Raw genomic sequence first — 5,708 nt, 5'->3', positions numbered from 1 at the left:
AATGGCAAACCACCCCTGTCCCTCTCTTGTCTTGACCTGGATGGCCCAGGCTAGCCCGATCTCATCAAATCTCTGAAACTAAGGAGGGTTGATTGTAATTAGTACCTGGTTGGAGACCACCAAGGAAATCCATAGTTGCTATTGGTTCTTAACTGTTGTAATTTACAAATTTAAATTGCCTCACTCAGGCAGCTGGTCTTCCTTGGCTGAAGAACAGGTCTGAAAATCGGGATGCCAGCCTCCAGAAGGGACCTGAAGATTCCCCTTGAATTACATATGGCTCATCTCCAGACTACAGAGAGCCAGCTTGGTGTAGTGGTTGGGAGCGCAGACTCTAATCTAGGAGAACCGGGTTTGATTCCCCCACTCCTCCACATGTAGTTGCTGGGTGACCTTGGGGAAGCCACAGTTCTCTCAGAGCTGTTCTCTCAAGGGCAGTTCTCAGTCAGAGGTCTCTCAGCCCCATCTCCATCACAGGGTGTCTGTTGCGGGGAGGGGAATGGAAGGAGATTGTAAGCTGTTCTGAGACTCTGAGTGAAGGATGGGGTATAAATCCAATCTCCTCCTTCTCCCCCCCCCCACAGAACATAAGAGAAGCCAATGTTGGATCAGGCCAATGGCCCATCCAGTCCAACACTCTGTCACACAGTGGCCAAAAATACCAGGGGCCATCAGGAGGTCCAGCAGTGGGGCCAGGACAATAGGTGCCCTCCCACTGTTGCCCCCCCAGGACCAAGAATGCAGAGCACCCCTTGCCCTAGACTGAGAGTTCCTACCTATACCTTGTGGTGAATAGCCCCTGATTGTCCTCTGCTCCAGATGTTTATCCAATTCCCTCTTGAAGCTGTCCATGCTTGTGGCCGCCACCACCTCCTGTGGCAGTGAATTCCGTAAGAACATAAGAGAAGCCAATGCTGGATCAGGCCCATGGCCCATCCAGTCCAACACTCTGTGTCACACAGTGGCCAAAAGACCAGGTGCCATCAGGAGGTCCATCAGTGGGGCCAGGACAAAGGAAGCCCTCCCACTGTTGCCACTCCCCCTCCCCTTCCTTCTTCTTTCTCTTCTTCTTCTTCTTCTTTCTCTTCTTCTTTTCTGGAGAAAATGGCTGCTTTGGGGGGTGGACTCTATGGCATTGTACCCCACTGAGTTCCTTGTCCTCCCCAGGTGCCACCCCCAGATCTTCAGGAATTTCCCAACCTGGACCTGGCAACCCTACCCCCCCCCATCCCTCGCTGGGGGATCTGGCAACCTTAGCCGACGCTGCTGAGAAGCGGGGCTTAGCCATGGTGATTAATGTTGCCAGTTTCAGACTGGGAAATTCCTGGAGACCTGGGGACAGTGTCTGGAGAGGGCACAGCCTGAGGTTGGGAGGGAGCGACGGTTGCCATTAAACACTAGCCACTGAGCCTATGGCGTGACATCACTTATGGGGAAAACCTAGGTGGGACATTGTGCCTCTCTAGGAATTGCAGGGAGCTCTATGGTGAAAGCATGTTGTTTTCTGCAATTCTAGAGAGGTCTGATGTCACCTCCGGGTTTTGCCCAGAAGTGACGTCATGCCACCCTCAGTGGCCACCCCTCCTCATGTCCCCACCCCCCCAACCCAGGCCTGCCAACCCTAGAGAGAGCTCATCAGCGATTGGATGCTACAGAGTCCACCCACTGAAGCCACCATTTTCTTCAGGGGGAGGGTCTGATTTTTGGTAGTCTGGAGATCAGATGGGATTCCGAGAGAATTCCAGTCCCTGTCTGGAGGATGGCCTCCTTAACAGTGCCCACGCTCCAAATAAATGTGTTTCATTTTTGAAGAAGAAGAAAAAGAGATTGGATTTATACCCCGCCCTTCCCTACCCAAGGGAGTCTCAGAGCGGCTTACAGACTCCTTTCCCTTCCCCTCCCCACAACAGACACCCTGTGAGGCAGGTGGGGCTGGGAGAGCTCTTGACAGAAACTGCTCTTTTTCAAGGACAGCTCTTGTCAGAGCTACGGCTTGCCCAAGGTCATCCAGCCAGGTGCAAGTGGAGGAGGAGTGGGGAATCAAACCCAGTTCTCCCAGATTAGAGTCCACGCACTTAACCACGACACCAAACTTGCAGTGTGTTCTGTGTGGGGCTGGTTATGAGGGGCTTCCAACTGGGTAGAACTCCAACTGGCTGCACCCGGCCAGTTTTCAGAACCTTTACATGTAAGATTGCCGACTCGGCATTGAGAAATCCCTGGAGATCTGGGGGCGGAGCCTCAGGGTGGAGCTTAGGGAGGGGAGGGAAATCACTGGGACATAAGGCCACAGAGTCCACCCTCCCAAGCAATCCTGGAGATCAATTGTAACTCCAGGAGATCTCCAGGTTGTTGGCTATTGTAACTCTGCACGCAAGAGAATCTGGGAAGGAAAGGGTTAAGAGAATTCTCTCACTGGGGCACACATGGCAATTGGTGCCACCCTCTCATGGGTTAGGCATTGAGCCTCTTTGGCCATTGCTTGCCTTTCTGTTTCACCTTATACGAGATCTCCCTTCGTCTCCCTCTTACCCAGGCTCGGAGCTGTAGCTAGTTAACCTTTTTGGAAGCTAATCTGTTCCCCATACGTTCAATGTCCCCACATGAGTAAGCCACGTAAGATGTGCTTCTTTAGCTTGGAGAAAAGACGGTCTGAGGGGTGACATGATTGAGGTTTATGAGATTATGCATGGGATAGAGCAGGTCGAGAAAGAGGTATTTTTCTCCCTTTCTCACAATACAAGAACTCGTGGGCACACCATGAAATTGCTGAGTGGTCGGGTTAGAATGGATCAAAGGAAGTACTTCTTCACCCAAAGAGTGATTAACACATGGAATTCACTGCCACAGGAAGTGGTGGTGGCTCCAAGCATGGACAGCTTCAAAAGGGAATTAGATAAGCATATGGAGCAGAGGTCCATCAGTGGCTCTTAGCCACACGGTATAGATAGGGACTCTGGGACAAGTGATGCTCTGTCATCTTGGTGCTTGGGGGGGGGGTCAACAGTGGGAGGGCTTCTAATGTCCTGGCCCCACGGCTGGACCTCCTGGTGGCACCTGGGATTTTTGGCCACTGTGTGACAGAGTGTTGGACAGGATGGGCCTTTGGCCTGATCCAACATTGGCGTCTCTTATTTTCTTCTAATTTTGAAGGTCAAAATTTCTTTCCCTTGTTGCCCTTGGAGTCAGATCATCTTTTTAATTTGTTGGGACAGCCTTTTCCCCTTAACTGGGAAACATGGAGGGTTGAGGATATCATGAAAAACCTTCTGTGCTTCCAAGGCAAATGATTTTTTGGGTAACATTTAATCCAACACAGGCTTCACCTGGTGGCTGGCAATTCCATTTGCATGGTTGCTGGTTCACTTTGGGGTCACCATCCAGAGGCTTGGCTTTGAACTTTCAAGCCCTACACTGTCCAGGTCTATCTGGAGTAAGGTCATCCCTCAACTGATCAAGGATTGATTGATCGATTGAATATTGGAGGCCTGCTTTGTATGTTTGCTCATGCTGAAGCTGTTCTGGGCACCAAAGACACCATCTATTCAAGGCACAGGACTTTTGGCTCCAGGGCTGTTGGCAACTCCAATCTGACCCAATGCAAAGTAACTCTAATCTCTAGGGATGGGGATGAACCATATTTTTGCAGTTTGGTTGGTTTGTGGCTGAACCAGGAACCAAACTATGAACCAATAGGCCAGTTTGCAAACTGAACCAGTTTGTATGGGTTTATGAGCTAGTTAAAGGTTAAACCCCTGCTTTCTGCTCCCCCCAAAAAGCTGCAGGGAGCAGAAAGCAGGGGTTCAAATGGCTCTGAGCCCTTTCACCCCCAGCTTTCTGCTTGCCACAGCTTTTGGCAGTGAGCAGTAAGCAGGGGGTGAAATGGGTGGGAGGCATTTTACCCCCTGCTTTCGGTTCCCTGTGACTTTTCACAGGAAGCAGTGGTTTCAAGGGCTCCGAGCCATTTAAACCAAACAGCTGTTTTTCTTGAAGAGCAGAAAGCAGGGGGGTAAATGCCTCAGAGCCATTTAAACCCCTGTTTTCTTCTCTTCAAGAACTGCCATGAACTGCCACGAACTGCCACGAAATGCATCAACATTTCTGGAAGTTCATGGCAGCTCTTCAATTTGTGAACATCGCTCTGCGAACCACAAACCAGTCAAAATTTGTGTCAACCTTTAGATCATGAGCCCATTCGTGCCCATCCCTACCAATTTCAGCTACTCTTTCAAGGGGTTTAGACCAGCGTTACTCTATATAGGATTGCATCATTATGATCGTAACTTTTTTTGCCCTGCTGGTTTTTTTAAAAAATTGACAATTTCTTTGTGTGGGTTTTTTTCATTGATTGGTTGTTATTTAGTATCTAGGTCAAACAAGATTTTGGGGTGTAGTTTTAAAGAGAGACGGGATACGTAATTGTAAATAAATCAATGAAGTTTCTTTCCATCATTTCCCAAGGGCAGTCTTATTCAGAAGTCCTTCTTTATTCGCTGGGATTTACTCCTGTTGAGGAACACACCTTTAGTGATAAACAACTCTTCCTGGATCGTGTCCTTGTACGTTTTGATGTTGTCGGATATAAACAAGCAAGCAGTGCTGCGTGCATGCATCAAATGGTTGTTACTACTAATAAACGATTGCCAACTTCGATCCGAAGGTACAGCTCGCCTTTTGATTTGGTATCTGACGCCAGTTCCGTCAAAGGCCCCGGCTTCATAATCCACTCCATCTAGATAAACAAGAACTCAATTTGCCTCCTCGAAACGATGCCGGGAGCTTATCAGTGCTCGGCAGACATATTTTAAAGGGCTTCCGTAAAATGACATCCGATAATCAGCTTAACATGACATCCTCTTGCTCCGACGGCGTGTAACCAAAGTCAGCCATTTGTGCTGAGTGGTGCACATCCTTCCCGGGTAGGGGGCCCCCAGATCTGCTACTGAAGTGGAAGTCACCCTGGCCCAAGACCCCCGGTGCCCCACTGCTGCTTGGCAAAGTGGTGTGAGGAAATGGGGGGAGCGATTTCATGTTGCACCAGTGCAGGACATCACTTCTGGAGGGAAACCGGAAGTGATGTCATCGATTCCGGGTGACATTGTAGGATTCACCCAAAAGGGCATCCCCCTGATGTGATGACGTCACTGCTGCTTTTGCACTGGAAGTGAGACTCATGTGATGCTGCCTTCTACAGAGTCAGACCATCAGTCCATCGAGATCAGTATTGTCTACTCAGACTGGCAGCAGATCTCCAGGGTCTCAGGTTGAGGCCTTTCCCATCACCCACTGCCTGGTCCTTTTAACTGGAGATGCCTGGGATTGAACCTGGGACCTTCTCCATGCCAAGCAGATGCTCTACCACTGAATCACAGCCCCACATCTCAAATCCACATCCCCAAGTTCTCCCACTACACTGCCAGCTATGGCTGGAAACCGTATCCCTGGAATGTCATTGCTCCTCATAAGAAGAGAAGTCATGTTGGATCAGGCCAGTAGCTCATTCAGTCCAACACTCTGTGTCACACAGTGGCCAAAACCCAGGTGCCATCAGGAGGCCCACCAGCAGGGCCAGAACTCCAGAATCTAGACTCAATCTTATGTTAAAGCTGATTTCTGAACCAATGGTTATCGCTGGACTTTAGAGGCTCTCCAGGAGAAAGAGGGTCCTTTGAAAGAGGACAGAAGAGTCTTTGCAACGACCAGGCCTG

Source organism: Gekko japonicus, unplaced genomic scaffold (genome assembly GCF_001447785.1).
Source record: "Gekko japonicus isolate JY-2015 unplaced genomic scaffold, Gekko_japonicus_V1.1 scaffold1293, whole genome shotgun sequence".
Taxonomy (NCBI): domain Eukaryota; kingdom Metazoa; phylum Chordata; class Lepidosauria; order Squamata; family Gekkonidae; genus Gekko; species Gekko japonicus.
Note: the sequence above shows the minus strand (reverse complement) of the source record.